At 31.9% G+C, this 21,940-nt stretch overlaps 1 pseudogene; it reads left to right on the forward strand.

The window, feature by feature from the left end:
- The window catches only part of LOC149554733 (glutamate receptor 2.7-like), a 90,621-nt pseudogene that overhangs the window by 40,875 nt on the left and 27,806 nt on the right, over positions 1-21,940 (forward strand).

The raw sequence follows: 21,940 nt of genomic DNA on the forward strand, positions 1-21,940 counted from the left end.
GGCTGACTTTCCCAGCCATCCCATCAGTGCACATGGTGGATTCTTCTACTCTTAGCAAGCACAACCTCATTTTCTACTGAGCCCAAATTTCCAAGAAATTTTTTGATGATAAAATCAACCTCACTATCTTCCATCTCTACTCTAGCCTCATCTTGGCTCTAATACCAATTGTAAATGTAATAACAGGCAAAGAAATTGAATCAAAGAAGATGAAATACACAATAACATAGATTTATCATAGTTCAACAATGTTAGAGTAAATAATTAATTATTAATTATTTATTCTATTTACTTAAGCTTACTTAGGTAAATGCATTTATTTATTAGTTGTAGTCTAGGAGTTTGTTATAAGTTGTTGACAATACGAGAGTTTGTTCTCGCCTAAGTCATACTTATCCTCTCACCTTGTTCGAGGACTTTCCACCTCATGTGGATGTATGCTTAGTTGTCACACTTATCTCCTAGCGTCTTCTAGCTTCTTCTAGGAGACTCCTAGAGCTCTTTATATTTGGGCTCCCTCATTGTATTTTCATCAACAAATATTGCATATTGTAAATACATATTTTCTTATTTTTGCATATTTTCTCTCTCATGTCCATTTAGGGTTTTTCACTAGCTCCACGCTCTTCCTTCGTTGGCTTCCCTTTAACAATTTATTTGCATGTCGGTGATCTTGGGCATCTTCGAAGTTGGATTTCATCAACTCCAACATGGTATCAGAACCTCCCTGCTGCTGCTTCATTGAACAATTCTTGAAGTTGTAATTTGGAGTCACAAACCCTAGTTTGTTTGTGCATTTTTTCTTCAAATCAGGGGATCAGCAAATTTTCAAAGCACATTAGGCCCAAAAAGATGCTGCCATTGGATTTAGAAGGTGCTTTTCAACTAGGATCCATATAAAATTCGTCGATTTTGGACACAGGGCCTCGGGAGAAAAAAAAAATTTAATTGCAGGAGGTTTTCGTACGGTAGTATGGACGATTTCGACATCAAAAAATATAAAATATATAAAAAGTGGGCTGGCACCACCATGCCACCTATGCGTGGCCTACAATGGTTGCAACAGGCAACACAACCTTGCTCTTCAGCGCAGCCTAGGCACCACTCGTTATGTCACCTCCGCTAGTGGCCCCAACACTTTGCCACTCCTACGCCACCTCCACCAAATAGCATAGCCTCCACTCTACTTGTCTACTTAGCCTATACAATTGGCACAGTTTCTACATAGTCAACGAGTTTGACAGTGCAATCAACAGCTGTGGGGGTGACACGTGGCATGGGTGTCATGTGGCACTTTGCCACGTGGACCCTGCCACATCACCTGCCATGTCATCCATACTTGCCACATGGCCTTTTTTGCTGGGACAGGCTGTAGGCCATCAATTTTAAATCAACATGATGTCAACACTGCATCATGTGCCACTTGCACCTCTCCTAGGTCATTTTGGACCTACCTTCAATTTTTTGGCCATAACTTGAGCATATGGAGGTATTTTTCCAATTTGAAAGAAGCACCAGAAAGCTAGTTCCAAGATGGAGACATTGGTGTAGGTATTTTAAATTTTTGATCCATTTTTGTTGACCTTTTTTTAGTTGAAGTCCGAAGTTATGTTTTTGACTCCGGCATGCATATCTTTTGCATTCCATGTCAGTTTTTTGAAAACGTTATATTTTTGGAAAGCTGGTTTTGTCATATTTTTAGAAAAGTAGTCTTTTTCCTTAGTTTCTAACCCATGCTCTTTCTATCATATTTTTGACATTTTTTGGTCCATGGTGGATATCTTGGGTGTTTTAGGTCTGAGGATCATTTTCCTAGCATGGTTTCTTTTGTTTTAGGCTATACTTTCTTTTGTATAAGCTTGTTTTTGGTTTTGATCATTGTAGCTATCATTTTGAAGAAATTTTATGTATCGCATTGAGATAAAGTGCCACTCTTACATTTCAGGGGTCATGAACGTTGTTTTGAGATAGATGTACTTGTACTCTTTTCATAAAGCACCATGGGGGGATAGTAGTTGTCATACTTGTGCCATATTCCTTTGTCAAGTGAGTATCCCTCTCACAACATTAGCCCCATGCAGCGTCAGTGTGACTGTGTCTTTATAGGTGTTTGTACCTCTTCCACTCTTGTCATTCTTGGTTCGTTTGTAGGAGACTTTGGCTCACCTTCTCAGTTGCCTGTCATCTCACCCCGTCTGCATTAAGGGGGGGTTATGATGTTGTTCTAATGCATCCATTGTTTGATGCTTTGATAGTGTGAACTATGTATTCAGTGGTTGATCCTATATATGAGGCGATTGTAGTGGCTGGCTACCTATGCATTTCGGTGAGATGGATCATCTACCATATAGACATGCTAGGTTCATGCCATCTTCTTCCTTGGTGGTACTTCAGATTAGTGGTTTGGCAAATTTTGTGGCTTCTTCATGCTTCAGTGATGCTCTTCATGATCACTCCTTGTTCCTATTTTAGGGGACATTCCCCTAGTTAGAGACTTCTTCAGTTCTTCACTAGGTTTTTACCTCTTTTTGGGGGAGGGTTTTTACCACGTGGTTTTCTCTCTTTCCCCATTTTTAGAGGTTGTATTTTGTTGCATTGTTCATGGGTACCTAACATGGTCTTGTTGCCGGGACCCATTCTGCATTCATCTTAGTTTTGTGAGCTTAAGGCATTTCCCTAAGTTGCACTTAAGGGGGGATGTTAGAGTAAATAATTAATTATTTATTATTTATTCTATTTACTTAAGCTTACTTAGGTAAATGCATTTATTTATTAGTTGTAGTCTAAGAGTTTGTTATAAGTTGTTGAAAATATGGGATTTTGTTCTCTCCTAAGTCATACTTATCCTCTCACCTTGTTCGAGGACTTTCTACCTCATGTGGATGTATATTTAGTTGTCACACTTATCTCTTAGCATCTTCTAACTTCTTCTAGGAGATTCTTGGAGCTCTTTATATTTGGTCTCGCTCATTGTATTTTCATCAACACATATTGCATATTGTAAATACATATTTTCTTGTATTTTCATATTTTCTCTCTCATGTCCATTTAGGGTTTTTCCCTAGCTCCATGCTCTTCCTTCCTTGGCTTCCCTTTGACAGGTTATTTGCATGCAGGTGATCTTGGGCATCTTTAGAATTAGATTTCATCAACTCCAACAAGAAAAGCTTACCTACATCCACACTCAAGCAAGGAAATCTTTATTACGGAAACATCTGATACAATCTAGTACAAGATAGCATACGTATAGAGAACTTTGCAGTGGCAAAGTTTAGTATGAAACCCAATATTGAACTTTGCCTGTGTTTTTCATCTATACTAAACAATTTTTAGTAGCTATTGTTTTGGTGCAGGTGTTTTTGAAAGGTTCTCCTCTGCTATCAGACATTTCAAGGGACCTTTTGTCTCTCTCAGAGGACAGAGAAATGCATAAAATTGAAGTAATGCATTTCAATGATACCGTGTGTGCTAATCCTGGAGCAACAGTAGATTCAAATAGGTTGAATATTCACAACATTTGGGGGTTATTTTTAATCACTACATCTATATCACTAATAGCTCTCACCATATTCTTCTACCATCTCTTCTATGAAAAACTTCCTTTGATATATCATCACTTGATGACTAAATATTAGTGTAATGGATGACATTGAAGCTGAAGTGTTTGGATCTGAACCAAAAATCAACATCTGCTATTAAAAATGTCAAATTTAAAATTAGAAGGATTTTCTTGGTGGCCTGCACAATATGGAAGATATATGGGAGTGTGTTTACTATGCGAGCATCAGTTTGGTGCCTTGCTGAAACACTTTCTTTTTCTTTGGAGAATTATTGTATTTATGGTAAATAGTTAATTGTCGTATGATGTTTCAATAATATTCAAAAGGGACAACTATTTATTTAGTTTTTATGTTTCTTTTTATTCTATTTATTATATTCTAAATAGTTATGGAGAATTATATACTTCTTAATAAATTTGATTTATTACAATGGACAAAATTATGAATTAGAAAGAACATTGTTAATTCATATTTCTCCACTAGGTAGTTTCATTTCATTATAGATACAATTTTTTTTTTAAAAAAATTTATGTTAAAAATGTCATGACCAGAATGAAAAAAAGGAGTCAAACCATACAAGTTGTTCTATTTTAAAGTACAAAAGAATTTATTTATATAGATACTAACATTATTATTATATTGTTATGCAAGTTAGTGATCCAGTTCATAAATGGTTAATAAATTGTGGTTACAATAAATACTCTTTTGCTTTTATAAACATATTTTTTCTTCAATTTTAATGATCGGTCATTTATTTCCTTATGCTACATCCCCAAATGTACATAGTTTATTTATTATCCATAGCTTGCATATTTTTATTATGAACATCATTCAAATGAGTCCACCACGCACCTTATGTAAAAAAATTAGTAAGGGTGGATATAACCATTCATTTGACAATTACTATTAATATCCCTATTCTAACTCTATCAAACTATTTATTTTTATTTTTCCATGAATAACTCATTTGGTAATTAACTAATAATAGAGTATAAGTCATTTGTCTTAAACCCTACGGAGAAAACAATTAAAAGAGTGGATATTCTCAGATCAAATTTTTCTTAACTCAATCCAAAATGGTATAATTTTATTGATCCTTAACAAGGTAATTATCTCAAGAATGATTGACATAAATACATGTAATATTATCTATACCAGATATGTTCTTGGCACAAAAAGTAGTCACTATTCCTAAGACTATCTATCTCCTTAAAGAAACATCTTATTTAATTAGTAATTGCATCCTTATATATGGACTGAAAGATGAAAGTAATATTATCAACTTAGATGTAATTGCATTTAAAAGGTTTCTACACAAGTTCAAGCTTAAGGAATCCAAGGCATGGCTCATTAACAATCTCAATAATTTGTGCGTAGTTAAAGTAATACTTGTATTGTATCATTTGTTCACATTTCAGTCAAGTTTGTTTATTAGTGTCACACACTTATTCAGATGGTTCTAGTAGCTACCGAGCTTATTGTATAGTTAACAATGTTAAACAAGTAATTTAGGCTCTACTGAGTTCTATAGTTGCTACCAAGTTTCAAGAACAATATTCAGTTTGAGCCAAGCAATTTCTACTAGGTTGGTGATTTTTGGTGTAAATCAAGCTTCATAATGTCCCATCATGGTAAAAATAAATATTACAACCTCTTGTTTCCCACTAATGTATTGTTTTTTGTTTTCACCACACCTAAAGCTCTTTGATATGTAATGTTTTGACTAGCATTTATAATATGCAAGCATAGCACTGTATTTTATTTTATGGTTTATAAATTGAATGTAAAAAGGCTTCATTTTTAGAGATTAAATACGTTGTACCTACCATTGCTGACACCGAAAGATGATCTTAAAGAAGAATGTAATGTTGTATTTTAGATGTTAATAAATTTCTAACATTTTTACCTTTTTAATCATATTCTTAATTATAATTTTCATTTGAGAAACATATTGGAATGTAAAAGAATATTCGTGAGCAAAAATTATTATCATTTAGATTGACTGTTGTAGTTGATAGTTAAAATATAGATAGTATGTTCAAAAAAGTGAAAACATAATTATATTTTTTTAATAAATTACTTGATTGTTAGATAAAGGGTTAGATGTCGAAAGGATTAGAATAGAGATTAATAAACATTACAATTTGGTTCTGTATTAACAATTTCATATAATTCATATCAAATTTCTAATTGAGAATAAGTTTAGTTTTGTGTTATAGATTGTTTAATTTATTTTAAGTTCATATACAATTAGATTAAGTTTGTAGTTTTTCTCATGTACATGAGAGAAAATTAAAACGTGAAAATTCTTCACCTTTATTTCAACCTTTAATGTATGGAACACAAAACAATGATATTTTCTTTAGACTTCATTATTTTTCTATCGATATATGCAATAATCTTGATTTGGACAACAAATGCTTGGCTTCAAAATGCTTAAGGAATTTTCAAAGATTTGGATTTGGATTTGAATTCCTTGCACTATTCCATATTGGTGCAGTACGCAAATTTTTGCAGCTTTCATAAGAACCATGCTCTTTGTCATACAAATCAATCATTTTTTTCTTACTATCTACCTATGATTGTAGATTTGGCAAGGATAACTTTGACTTCAAAAATAACAATTTGTTAATCCCATAAACTATTACTTCTTATAGGTTGGGTCTCTCTTAATGGAAAATTTGTGTATCTCATAGAAAAAATCATATTTCTTTTGCTAGACTACCAATCCCTTTGATTTTAATCTCATATTATGAGATAAGGTTTGTCTTTTTTAGAGATGGCTTATGCATTAGAAGTAGGATTATCTTTGTTGGCTATAAAACTACTTTACTATAAGGTACTAAGAACCATATATACAAAAATCCAAAATTAACACAATATAGCATAATAATAATAAAATAGACTTAACATAGAATAAGAAGTTCAATAATTTATAATTCAACATAAAAAGTATATCAAATTGACCAAATAACAATGATAAAAATAGACCATTAGGGAGCCAATACATCATATGAATCAAATAGTAAGATATGCAAGGATTTTACACCTTTTCTTGGAGGGGGTCTCTTACAAGTTTCCTTGCTTCTAAGCTAGTTTCCATTGGAGATAGGTTAGAAATATAATAAAATTTACTAATTCTTCCCCGTATTCAACATCCATCTGTAAAATGATAATGGATAGAAAATCTCTCTCATTTCTAACATATTAAAAATCTCAACATCTTGAGCACATGAGAAAGTCTTTGCTCCATTTGCTAGTTCCCCATGATTAAGATGCAATAACTAATCCTACTATAGAATCATTTTAACACAAAATATTTTCATTTCTATCCCCTTTAAGAGGAAAATAGAAAATGATAGTACATAAGGAAAGTGATCATGCATATATTCAACCAATCAAGTTCTTGAATATCAAGATTGTTGCCTAGATATCAAAATTGAATCAATCCTCGCCTTTCTAAGCTATCGTTATTTTTGAAATAAACTTCATTTTAAACATTAATATGGTCACTTTCCCTCAGAGTTTTTGAGATATTCCACACTTCAAGTATCTTTGTCTTGTTTTCAACTGCTTTCAACACTTCGAATTTTTAAAATTTGGTTCCCAAGTAAAAAATTCTCATAGGTTAATGGCAAGAACCAAAATACATATTTTCAACTTGATCATTAGCCATTAACCTTTTAAAAGGTTAAGGTTTGGGGTTCGAAACACGTATTTCACTTTAAAAGCTTAACCATTAACCTCTAAAAAGGTTAAGATTAATTGTCAAAACATGTATTTTCTTCCACATCATTAACCTTAACTTCTTGTCTCAAATGTTAAGGTTGAGCTCTAAAATACATATTTTATGTTCGATTATTAACCTCTCTACCTAAGTTAATAAAGGTTAAAAACTGAAAGGTGCCAATATGATCAAGACTTTAAATTTTTGGGAAAGACTGAAGATGATCCAAATAATTGAGAATTGTATTTGACTCTTCAAATGATAGAGGTGTAAAATCAAAACTTGAAACCATTAGATCTTATATAGATCAACTCATGGATACCATTCTTTTCATTTTGTCTACACATGGAAGGACCATCTTCTGATGAGTAGTGAAGAGGTTGCTGAAGAGGAACTTCATGCCCAACATTTCTCACTAAGGTGAATTTAAGCCCTTCATATACTTCACTCCACCCACCAATGGTCTGATTATTTGTGTACCATTGTTACTAGGGAGTTTTGATAGGGAGTTTGAGATGATATAAAGATAATCTAGTTGTTTTCACTGGAACTACAACATCAATATCACCACTGAAAACACAAATTTTGAGGCCTCCTTTGATAAGCTCTTTGTAAATGGGAAGCATTGAGAACTGTGAATCATTCTAGTTATCGAAAAGAAAATTACTACAATCAGTCCAACTATAAGGAATATTGGTGGTATTAACATGAAGAGCTTCTTGCACATCTCTACGATTGTAATATAGCAATGCATAATTTTCAATGCAAGGATCACACCCAACTTTCCTTCTTAGTAGCAATTTGTTTTTCAATCTCATAAAGACTTTGGTTTTGTTTCCTTGTGCTTGAGTGCATACTAGAATATAAATTTGTATGGGTCTATGTTGCCCATCTCTTGGTTTACAATAACATCTTGAAGCTAATATGCATTTGAATAATATTTTGACCTAAAATTACAATTTTTCATGTACAGTGGTATGTGTTATATGTGATCACATTTGAAGAAGACATTATGTGCAAATTATCTGTGTCTCTTTGTATGTGTCCTCATGTAATTTGAAGGTGATCATTGACAAAGCATGCAATCTATTTAACAAAATGTTGAGTTTGAAGGTGATATTGGTGGAGACATGTGAGCTACCTATTTTCTCTCCAACATATTTTCACTAACTTGTATGGGATTCATGAAACATTATGTTTAATGAACATGAGATTCGAAGCCCAAGTATTCAAAATGGTGGAGGATAGAGTAAAGAAAGTGACATGTTAGCTATTTTACAGAATGTTATTGGACAACCTGCCAACTTGGAACATAAGAACATGACAAAGCATGCAAATTGCTCATTGAAATGCCTGTGTAAATGAACACACTAGTTTTTGAAGAATTGGGTGATATACCTTGAATACAAAGTATATATATATAAAGTGGCAATTTCATATATATATATAACTTGAAAGCATGGACACACTCCAAATTGGTGCAATCATAAATAAAGGAAGAAGGAATATTTTAAAGGTAAATACAAGCTTTAGTGCATGTTGAAAGCTATAGATATTCATTAGATTACCATAGTAGGAAAACTCCAAGCGATACATGGGTATTTTATGAACAATTTTCAAATTGAATTCTGAAGTCTCCAATTTGTGAAGTACCTTGAAGGAATTGAAAACATTTAAAGTAATCAATGGGAATGATCAGCAGTTGAACCATGAAATACAAATATCAAAGGCTGGATTATGCTCCCATTTTAAAATGTACACTTCCTAACATCGATGATACCATTTTAGGAAGTTTTAGCCTTCAAGATTTTTGGTTGTCTCTTGAGAGTGAGGACAAGACCCCTTTAGCTAAATTTTTTTTGGAAACTAGCCTAGCTTGAGTAGGACACCCCATCTTAGCATAGTGCCCTGATCTATTGTTGGAATGCATGAAAGCCTATCATCCAAATACTAGGGAAGTCATTTCATCAAATAATATAATGATTTTCCATCTAGATCCTATTTCTATCACCATTGCCTTCTGATTACCTACCAAAGTGCAATATGCCAACATCAATTTAAGAACTACTAAGGAGTACTATATGGCGAATCAAACTCATTGTTTAAATATTGCTACCAGATTGTGGCTCTTGCAACCAAGGAAAGGGAAATCTCAACTAGTCAAGTCCATCCAAAAATTATTATTAAAAGAAGATGTAGCAAATATGGTAACTCTATCAAGAAAGATAATAGGACTTCAAGATTCGCATGAGTTTGAGGGTTCAATGTTCTTATTTATTAACATCATCTATGAAGGGAAGCAACACATTGATTGGGCTGAAATTATTAGTGACTCGTTTCATAGGAAACTCATAGAACTCTAGGCAAATGATTGTTTTTACATGACTTATTATCTTTTCTATGCTATTGCAAGCACCAAAACTTAGCTAGGGATTAACTGAAAAGGTATATATGATGATGTAGCTATTATTTGCAATCATCTTCCCCAAATATAGTATGACCATAGCTTGCACCATTTTAGAAGAGTGAATGACGCATTCACAATGTTGACTGTAAGATAAATTCAGGGAAACATGGGACTCATAATTTCATTACAAGCAGCAATGAAACTACAAAAATGAGGAAGTGTTTTCATACAATTCCTGAAGTCCACTTATATTAGGTTAGCTGCCTATGATGGGTATCCCCTTATGCTACCTATATTTGTTGATGATAAATAGGTCTTGATTAAAATATGCAAATAGATTAGTCTAATCAATAAGCTTTGTAGGAATAGGAGGATAGATGAAATACCATTCCCTATCAGCATTGGATATTATAGTTGTGATACTACATCAGATGCAAGGAACATAGAGAGGTCCATCACCACAATTAATTTTCATCCTTATACTATATGTTTCCCTTATGATAGTAAAGGCTATTTAGTTAATGAGTTAAAACTAAACCCTAGACTCAGTCACTTTTCAGCTCTAGAAGTTTTTTGGGAAGATTGTGAAAATGATTTCAGAGTCAAGAAGAGAGATCGGATGTGGCTTACTATAAAGTAGGTGATAGACCTCAAGGTGGATATTAATGTCACAAGTGTAAATAATAATGAAGTTTCCTTAGTTGATCCCTTCTACTATGAGAAAATTGAATTACTAGATCTTGCCCCCTATAGATTGGTTAGTTTAGGAGTTAAAAAGCCTGAAGGAAAGAACTGCATATGTCCTTAAAAGAACAAGGGATTGGGTCAATAGAATCAAAGCAGAAAAAGTGACTGGTGAATTTCAAAGTAAAGAGAAGAGAGGTAATCAAGGAGAATCATCTTGAATGGCATTGGAGGCAACGTTTAATGAGAAAATGCAGCAATTAGATACCAGTGATCTAGATAAAGATGAAGATCTAAATCAACTAGCTAAGTTTACAGTTAAAAGGAGGACAAAATTGAAAGGTGAATCTGATAGAGTGAATCAAGAAGGAAATGAGCCTAAAGAGAAGGATCAAAGAATCCCTTGAAATGTGGAAAAACACATCCCAGATACATCCTCTCATGATGTAATAATTCCTCCTTCGAGTCTCTCTCCTCCCGAGATACCATTAATAGACATCATGTAGTTACATAATCAATTATCTAATTTAGAAGATTTAATGATGATTTCTAAAAATATAACAGGTGATATGCAAGTTTCACTTCCAGCTATTACACATTCATGGCTACAAATTAGTCTTCAAAAGAAGAAGAAAGTTGTTCAAATGATCCTACCTCCATTTGATGTAACCTCTACTTTCCTTTAGAAGCCTCCTAAAGTGAAAAAGACTAAAGTGATGTCTAGGTTGGCCATTAATAAAGCTTCAGGAAATTTATTTGTAGAAATAGCAAAGCCCATAGTAGAGAAGAACATTGATGAAGCATTTGAATCAGATTTCATTCTGAATAAGGTTGATCTTGGTCCATCTACTACAAAAAGTGATTTTCAAAATTTTGAAGTGGCTACTGCCCAAATGTTCCAAGAGTGAAGAAAGAGAAAAGATCTAAAGAGAAAGTTTAGATGTTGGTGTCTTACATCAATTTGATTAGTGATTCCTTTAATGTGAAGGCAATAGTTACTTCACTAGCTTTAGTAGGCCCAGATGGTATTCTTGATCATGTTGTTGTTCAAAGAGTAAAAAAACACAAGTCACATAGTATGATGATCGAAGAAAGGATAAAGAACATGATAGAAGCTGCTTCAAAACTCATAATTGGAGTGAAGGAAATATATGGAAAAGCCATCGAATAGATGTCTAAAGAGCTAGAAAGCAGCAAGGAGTAGAAAGTCACTTGGCAAAAAGTAGTTGACGAACTACAAGAAATGGCCAAGTTAGATACAAACACCCTAGTTCTAGAGTAAAAGTATTAATTGGAAGATGATAAATATCAGCAAACGGATCACTAAGTTTGAAAAAATAATAGCTTCATGAGAATGGTTAAAAATGATAGTTGTAGATGAATTAGTCTCTAATATCACAGGTGAGGTGGTAGTAAATGATCTTCAACAAATTGATTGCCAATTTCTTCTTGATTCCTTCGGTATCCAAATTCATTCAGGAATGGAGAATCGAGTATCAAATGCCAAAACTATAACGAAGCTCAGTCTAGTCGCAGTCACCCTAGAAGATTGCAACATTTTAGCATATCAGCAAGAGTCAGAAGAGATCTAGGATAAATACTTTATAGCCATACTCAGGATGGAGAATGTGTTCATTCCAAATTATGATTCAATGGTGACCATGCTTGATTCTTATAGGGCTTTCCAGAATAAGTCAATCATGTCCAAATAGATAGAGTTCATAGCTAGAATACTAGTGATTGGATATGCATGCATTCTTAGTAATTCTAGGTAAAGTTTTTTTTTTTGGAGTTTTCCTTGTATAGGTTAATTTTAGTGAGGTTAATTAACCCCTCCAAAATTACGTATTTTGGAGGTAGTAATTAACCACAAAGAGGTAGTTCTTAACCTTTGTGTCTATATACAGAGTAATTTTTGGCTTTGTAGAGGGTTTTTTGGAGTGGGAAAATAAGGGGACACTATGTTAAAGTTTTGGTAGCAAGACAATTTTTGGAAAGTGTGTACAGATCATGTTCTTATGATTAGAAATTTCTTTTATGTTCTTGGTGCAAAGAAATAAAAAGGAAACACATTTTGAGTTCTCTTTCTACATATATGAAAGTTGAGATGTTGATCCTTTCTTTGTAATGGGTGTTTTCATGGTATTGTGTGAATGTTCATGAATTATTGAATCAACATTGTGCTAATAGTAACCTTCAAGAGTAGATCTTGATTGTTGTAATTAGCTAGTTTAAGTTAGTCTAGAAAAGCTTGGAAGTCATGTGGTGCATTCTTCATCAATGTCTTTCTATTTATCCTTAAAAGTTTGATTTCATTTTATTTGAAAACCTCAAAATTATATCATACAAGGGAGCTGCCCCTCTAAATGCATAGGAAGGTTGCATACCAAGGGCCTATCCAATTGTTGTGAATGGTTTAACACATACACTCTGTTGGGCTATTTTTCCACTGACAAATCTATTTACTAGCAAAGATAAAATAAGTGTTAATGACATTATCTTAAAAAATAAACTTTCCATGAAAATATCCTAATTAATATGAACACACTTTTAGTCTTACACAATTACATAATCACCCCTTAATTCTATTTGAATATTGAAAATATATGTTCTAGTATTAAAACATCAACAAACAAATGAAATAATCATATGTCCCAAATAAAAACCATATTTTCTTTTCCACTTAAAAATATCATAAAAAAAATTTTATGGTTAAACAAAATTTTATTTAAAATGTAATCTTTATGATTTTTCAATTCTTGATTTGAATTTTAAAAGTTATAATTTTTCTTACAAAATCTCACTTAAGAAAGGTACTTTAAAAAAATATCTATTCTTGAAATACTACCTTCCTTGATTATTTTATTATTAAACTTATGTCATCCTTCACATTTGGCCAAGGGAATTGAAAAAATTACGAGGATCATGTTACCCTTTTTTAAATATAAAAGTTACTTAATTCACTTAGTGCATTTTGACAATAGAAAAAGAACTAATTTTTGTAAATTGATGTAAAAGTTAATTTAATAATGGTTCTTTATTTTGTATTTCAAAAGGTTATAGTTAGGAAGTAGTTATGAGAGTAGTTACACACAGTTATTTAGTGAAGTATATAAACAAAAGTTATGAGGTAAAACTCTCGAGAAGATTTTAGAGATATTTTGAAAAAAATTAGTTCACAATGTGAATATGAAGGAGTTTTGGATTGTATGATTATAAAAGAAAATTTAAAGAATGCAATTTAATTTGTGTCTTTTGGAATTTTTTACATTTTAATATTGCTGATTTTTTGTATGTTAATTTTGTAACCTTCTTACACATATGTGCAAAAAAATAAATTTTTGTAGTTAATATAATGATAGAAAGTAAGGCTTTTGGTACCTTAGTTTGAAAGTGTTGAAGTAGGCTGTCACTACATATGTCAAGACTGACGATTTTTTTTTAATCATCTTTGCATGGATAAATATATTGGTTATAGTCTCCTTTATATTTATTAATCATTATGGAATTAAATTTGGTCTTCATATGTCTTCTAATAGGATTTTTGTTGTTCATTCTCTTTGAGTTTTATTTTTTTTCCTTTATCTACATCTAAGATAAACGTGCACAAAATAACTAAAAGTACCTATCATGTGAGGGAGCTACCCATTTCTAGAATAACAAAAAATTGTTATTACATACTTTTTTTAACTCAAACTATTGAAAAATATGTCAATACTTTTTGAATAAATAGAGAAAATTTGAGTGAAACAAACACAATGACATATTTGTCTAGAAACAAATATAAAGATTATGTGAATACTTGTAATAGGTATTGGGGAGAAATCCATTTGTATGTATAAATAAGTGTCTAATATTTTTATAAGTCATCAAATTATGTATCTCAAGAATACGATAGGATAGGGAAAATGTGTAGGTTATAGGACTTTTTTAGTTAAGTGAGATAATACATGTAAATGTTATTGTCCTTATGCTATTTAAAAAAAAAATTTGCAGTGCATTAACGTAGTTATAGAACTTCCTTTGCCAAATTTTCTAGTTTTTGTACAATGAATGTTAGAAGGAGGCATACAAGGTTTTATTTTATTTTGATTCATTTGTAATGATATTTCCTTTGTTCCATCTTAGTTTTTCTAGTACTAAGATATATGGTTATTATTAATTTTTGTATACATTGAGTTTTATCCATAATTTGTTTTTATAAATATATCTACTTCTATCTTCAATTCGTAATTTTATATTCCTTTTCATTATAGTTCATGAAACTATTAGCTAATGGTGTATTCATCATTTTTCTTGGCTATTTGATTAGTTATGATTTTTCATGTAATATTCTATTATTTATTAATGTTTCTAGTATGCTCATTATTCAAATAATATAACCAAAATATTATTTCAAGTAATATCAAATTGACAAGTAGGAGGTTTTTTCCATGGAAATTTGAATTATGATATTATTCTTAGGATCCAACTTTGTAGTTTTGGAGTCAAATTCATTGATGAATATTTCATGAGTAGTGGTTCAAAATAACCCATCTCTCATAATAATGAATGGAATACTTAGCAATCATTATATCTAAAAAAATCCCCACAATGGTGAAACATTAGACCATCCTGGGAGTTCACCCATCTGAATATTACTCCATCTCAAGTGTACTTAACCATGGAGTTTCCACCAAGATTAAGCCCACTTTGGTTTATACTTCATTTCTATTTATACTAGAGTATTAAAACAAATTGACTTATAGATTTAAATAATTTATTAGTCTTGAGATTAATATTTATATTTACATCCAACATATATGTTATAATACTTTTGTTAATAATAAATATAAAAATAATATTTTAAATTTAACTAAGTTTGATTTGAGAAAAGAATACCCATTAAAAACAACTTTTTTGAGACAATTGGACATTGAATGTTTGAGCACTGAGAAAATTTCTCCTATTATACATTTGTAGAAGTTCTTTAGGGTTTCTTTAGGGATTTCATATGATTTCCTTCTACAAATCCTATCATGTCATATTTATTGAAGGAAAGTTTGTCATTTTAAAAAGTTTTAGTCACATTTGGATCAATATTTTTTTATGAATAACAATCAACACAAACAAATAGAGAGGGAGGGAGGATGAATTAGTTGTGTTCCATATTTATTAACTTTATAACCCTAAATGAAAAAAACCAATGAAAGATATAGTGATGACAATCAAGGTGAGCAAGATATAAGGCAACACCATAAGACACAAGATTTTGGTTATCAAGGAAAACCATTTTAAGGTGAAAACCCCAACAAGGATGATAGACAACAGATTATAAATACCATAAAATTATCATTATTAGGATATTGGCCCTACTTGGAGCTGATAAAATACATTTAGTGCATTAAACCTTGTTAAAGGAGAATTTTCTACCTTCTAAAATATTCACAACCCTCTTTGGAGTTTATCATAAAAAAAGGCTCAAATAGAAAGGCTAACTATTTGAGTACACTGGTACAAGAGTGAAGGTTAGAACCACTTTTAAGAGTAAAAATTGTCCAAAAAGAGATGGTTAAATCTTCCTTGAGTGAATTGACTAAAGACAACTCAATTTTCTTTATAGTTTCGTTGATGTGCATAAAGAATAATCATAGATTCCACTCATACCTCTATTAAATCATATAACTAACCTTCAAATTTACTCTTATATCTAACATCAAGACTCAAATTCATATTCATTACACATATTTAAAAAATTAAATACTTTCCTTTGTACAAGCTACAAGAAGCAATTAGAGTGGCCTATTAGAACTTCTCTATTGCACAAATAATTACATCAACCAATTATTAGGTACATATGGTATTTCTTATGAGTGCATAAAATTTTAATCATTAAAAGAAATGAAATTATCTATATTCAATGATTTCATATCCCTAGCACACACTATGCCATCCAATTGACTTTTAAAATCAATTATTGAAATGCCACATGCTAGAGACTAACATAAAATGACTTAAGTAAACTCTAAATCTGGTAACCTGCACTAATATAGGTCTTCTTCCATGCATAATTATTAGATTTCAAGAGTCTAAATCACTATTAATTTATAGTCAAAATATAGTAACCATATCTCACATCATTCCCTATTATTAGCCTGCAACCAATCTTTACTAAAATAATTGTAACTCTCATAGATCACCACATAAATACCTGTGAGAGTAGACTTGAGATCTACACTCACTCTTAAACATATATAAAATCTCACATAATCTAGAATATTTTACATTGTCTATATTTCTCTGTCCAACAACTTGTAACAATACTAGATGTTCTTGCACAATACTCTCCCACACAATACTCTAGGTGTTCCTGCACAATATTCTCCCCCTAGAAAAAATCTTTTGCCCTAAGATATAAGGGACCTTGAATTTAGATCATGCATCCTTCTTGCTGGCTCTAATATTCAAGTGGGTTTATGTTTTGATAAAAACTAATCTAATGGGGTCTTCTTCCTCTTGCTACCTGCACTCAACTTGAAAGTAAAATTAGAAAGCGAAAACTTGTTTATGTGTCCTTGTTTAGGACTATCATATCTTTCCTTTTGCTCTACTCCTTTGTCTACTATTGCAAGGATCAATTGACCCTGTCATCCTTGTAATCATGAAGGATGATCCTTGCCTTGATCATGCATGCCAATAGGACATAAAATTACCACTATATAAACACACTTCTAATATAAGGAATACTGATAAGATCTTATAGTTTCCTTCACCTTCCTCTTGTCATCAGATCAAGTATTCTTGCTACAAAATTCTCTTTCCATCCTTCCCTTCATTTCCTTGATCAAATTTTGTTGTCAAAATCTCATACTAATGTACACCCTTCTTCTTCCCAAGCATATGATACTAAAATCATTTACATTATCCAAATGTAGAGGGGTAAGTACAAAGTTCCTTTTATCTTTATGCACAATATAAGTATTTGTGTAACCATTATGTAAAGAATTCCTCGAATACTACCAAGGTCTTCCTAAAATAATATGCCTACATGTTATTGGTATATAACATCACCTAGAACATTATCAAAATACTCTCCTACATCAGGTTCTACATATCCTTGTTCCTAGACCAAAATGTTTTGTTCATTAGTGACCAATGTTGCATTGTATGACTTAATATGAGGAAATTTCTTCAATTTTAACTTATTAACCATCTCATAAGATACCAAATTTTCATGTGAAACTGAGTTAATTATCAAATTACAAATTCTACCTAGGATTAAACACTAAGATATGAAAATTGATACATTTGGTTATTTTATTTGTTGCAATGTATCCCTTCTAAAATAAGAGCTTCTTTATGTCAAATTAAATATGCCGTTGTAACATGGTCTTCCTCTAATTTATTATTTTGTTGCACTAAGTCCACTCTTATTTCATTGTTTCTACTCTACTACTCCAAATTAGGACATTTAAAAGAAAGATTCCCTATTGAGAATTATGATTGAAGAATCTACCTATAAATGCCCCACTACTTGCTCCAAATCTACATCCACTTATGTGTCATCCTCTTGAACTCTTGCATCATCTCCTTACCTTTGTACTCATTACCATAATTTTCTTGAGTATGTATGTTTTCTCTAAAACTTCTTGTACCTCCTACTTCCCGTTCACCCTATCTTTAGTCCTAATGGCTAGTTGAAAATACTCACCTAAAGTCATTGGAATAGTCAACTCTATCTCATGTTTTAGGTTGTACATCAAGCCATTGAGATGCCTTGTTATCTTCTCATATTCATCCTCCAAGCCTCCTTTGATACTGAACTTATGGAATTTACTAGTGTAAGACATAATATCAATGTTTTTCTACCTTAGGTTTAGCCTCATCCTCTTTGTTTGTATGCCAAATCTTGAAGGGAGAAATTGGTCTTTCATCATGGACTTCATCCTACCCCAAGTTGTAACCTTATCCATACCCCTTGGTATTCTCAATACGTGAACACTAGACCACCATGTCAATGTTGTTCCTTTGATTTTTTGTTCTAGAAAAAATCACTTTCTTCTGTTCATTCATGTCCTCAAATTGAAACTAATTATCCAATGCATTCAACCATCCTAAAACTTTTGTACTATCCTCCTTACCTTGGTATATAGGAAAACCAATATGTCCTTTCCTTTCTCCTTGTATTTCCTTTAGTAGTCTCAATATCTTTCTTTCATTTGCATCAATAGGCTCTTCTTCATTGCCTTCATTTTGATTTTCAATAGAAAATCTTTCTTTACCTTCTTCTTCATGTTCCTCTTTCTATCTCATAGATGGTCCCTCTAAGACTTCTTGTGTTACCATAAAATTAGCTCTCTCTCTCTCTCTCTCTCTCTCTCTCTCTCTCTCTCTCTCTCTCTCTCTCTCTCTCTCTCAAAGTTCTCAATTCCTCCTTGTTATTTTGGTGACATCTCATCAAAACACAACCAAACCACCTAAATTATCTTCTTCACCTAAATGGATAAAATTACTTGATTTGATACCAATATGATGTAGAGAAAAGAATACCTAAGAAACAATCCAAAAATGGATTCCCAGAGTTCAATGAACACACAAGGTTTGAATGTGTTCTTAAAGCATCCAAGTTCCCTCAAATAAAAACAACTTGAACTCATTTCTACCCAGTTGCTCTAACACCTCAAAATGTCTTACAAGAATCACAATAACAATTTTAGACAAGTTTCAAATACCCAAGTGTTGGTATTTTATATAAAACTAATTTTACACCCTTAACTATGTCTCCCATCAATTAGGTCTCTAAACATTGTTTTTCCCAATTGACTCTCAAAATCTCCAAAACACTAGGATAAAAATGGTTGATTCAAATGCCTATTTTGGACTAATTTTAGATATCTCAAAATTAGGTGCCATTTCTTTAGACTTTATATATGGAACATGCAAAACTATTATTGTTTTTAGCCTAATTAGGCTACTTTTGCAAAGAAACTATGCCTAAATTTTTATATCAACGCACAAAAGCTTCTATAGTATCAATTTTTCATTCCAAACCAAGGAGGTTTTCTCTTTTTATAACTAACCACAAAATTTAAGGGACCCAACTAACAAACTCTTAGTAATATGACCAAAAATATAAGGCTTCCTAGAGACTACACCAAAGCTCACTTTCAAACCCTATGAGATGCCTTTCCACCATGTTTTGGACATTTATGAAGTCATTCCAATTTTTATTTTTTTTTAACTTTTTAAGCTACTTCTTCTTCAACAATTGTATCTCCATTTTCATGCATTTTACCATGCAAATCAATCACTTCTCTTGGTGACCACCTTCTAAATTTTCATTCTTGCATTGGGACAAGTTAGTATATTATTAAATACAATTAGTTTGGTCCATTACCCATGTTACAAGGCCATACATAAAGAGGACTAGAACAATGTACCATTAAACCCTCAAAATCCCTAAAGTTTAGAATGTTGTCTTGGGTACAGTCAATAATAATGTAAGGAAATGACCCATCTAAAATTTTGAAGCGATTCAAACGTATGGAAAAAACTTATTAGAATTATCCTAGACCATTAGAATATGCAGAAAAAAAATATCTTCAACTTATTCAAATGTCAAATGCTTGGAAAATAATAAATGAATGAAAAGGAATCTGAGTCTTCTTTATTAAAATTTGTTGAAACTTCACTCAAACCTTACTACTTCTTCCTTGACATAATTCCATATTTATCAAACTTTTCATGGGATATGAAGGCCTGTAAAACCACCATTACCCCTCAACATATCTCTTCCTACCAAGAGAAACTAACCATTGTTATTTAAAAATTTAAAATTTAAAACTTAAACAAATAGCTTTATAAGCCCATAAAACTATTACCAAGTATATTTTGTGACCTTGTTACATCATTTAAGTCTCTTCATACTACCTTAAACTTATTTGTAATTATTTTTATCATTCTACATACTTTGGTCCTATGGTCCTAATAAAGATCCTGTAAACATTTGACCATTCTATTGAAAATTAATTACAATCAAAAGCCATGATTGGCTTAAGTATATCATAAACAAGACTTGTATATCCATTTATAACTTCCTCATGACATAGCACTTTTTTTAGATTTTCTTGATCTACCAAGTTCTCTTGCACCATTAGTTTATTCATTAGATGGAGATAAGGGAACTTATTTCTTGGTTGACTCAGTCTAGAAATGTGTTTGCAAGTGGCAAAGGGTTTTATTTCATGGTTGAATCACACCCCACTACACTATTAACATTTTTTTATATGTGCACTATTATATCAACTTGTGGGTTTGATCCCCACTGTGCTTTCTCCCTAATCGACTTTTCGTTGAGAAAAAAATATTGGTGTTATGTGTTCTAGTGTTATTTTCTTTGCATCACTTTCAACCTTTCATATCTAATAGGTTGTGGATGGTTTAATACTAAATGATTTTCTCAAAATCGATTCAAATCCCTACCCCCTTTTCCCCCTCCTTGCCCCCTCTTTGTTGTGTCTAGTGTATTATTTTTTATATTAATAGAAGTAAAAAATGGGTGACTAGCCCAATAGGAACAACTCTATTAAAAGAAAAAATATCAACTTATAGACAATTCACTAACCAAGATACATAAACAACAAACATGCCACCCATTAACATAAAAAAAAAAAGGTATCTATGAGAGTTTTCTAATATACTATCAAAGCAATTAGAGTTGTTAATAACATAGTAGAAACCAACAAGAACAACAAGGGGGTGCAAGGAGGATTAAAAGGGCCCGGGGGTTGAGGATGGGGTTTCTCCAAGGGGTAGGGAGTAGGGGGATCCCCTTCAGGCTTCCTAAGTGGAGAAGTAGCAGTTGTGAGAGAGTTGTCATTAGTTCCTAGATTATCATCCTTAGTCACGAGATCAACCATGCCCATACTAAAACTAACCAAAACATGGGTGTGTTTTTCTTTCCTGAAGCTTCTTCATTTTCCTAGGGTGTATCCTCCTCTTCCTCGATATAAATGTTCCACCTAGCTTTCTTCTTTTTCCTAGCATGGGTTCTTTTTTCACCACTCTCTTTAGGCTTAGAATATGAATCTATCTCTTCTAGGTTGTCTTAATTTTCCTCCTAATTTTTTTAGGTTTATTGGCAATTCTGTTGGATCTCTATCTCCCCATAGAGGACTCATTTCTTATCTCACCTAAGTTAAGAGCAAGATCCATCTTAGGCTTAAACAACACCAAGGGTTTCCTACCATTGGTTGATAGGGAGTCCTAGGAATTAATAGGGCAATTACAAATTTAGGTAGAAACTACCACAAGGGAGGTAATGGGGGCCGAGGGTTGTGGTAAAACAATATTGTAGGGAGGGAACATGACACATTGAAGATTGTATAGCTTGAAATAGTGACCCTAATTAAGAACAATATTTTATTTTCTTCACTACACTTCATAACATCCATTACAAATGCCTATATATCATGTTGTAAAAAGAAAGATATATATATATATATATATATATATATATATATATATATATATATATATATATATATATATATATATATATATATATATATATCATCATGATAG

This window comes from Cupressus sempervirens, chromosome 5 (genome assembly GCF_028749045.1).
Source record: "Cupressus sempervirens isolate cs-2001-9-10 chromosome 5, ASM2874904v1, whole genome shotgun sequence".
NCBI lineage: Eukaryota > Viridiplantae > Streptophyta > Pinopsida > Cupressales > Cupressaceae > Cupressus > Cupressus sempervirens.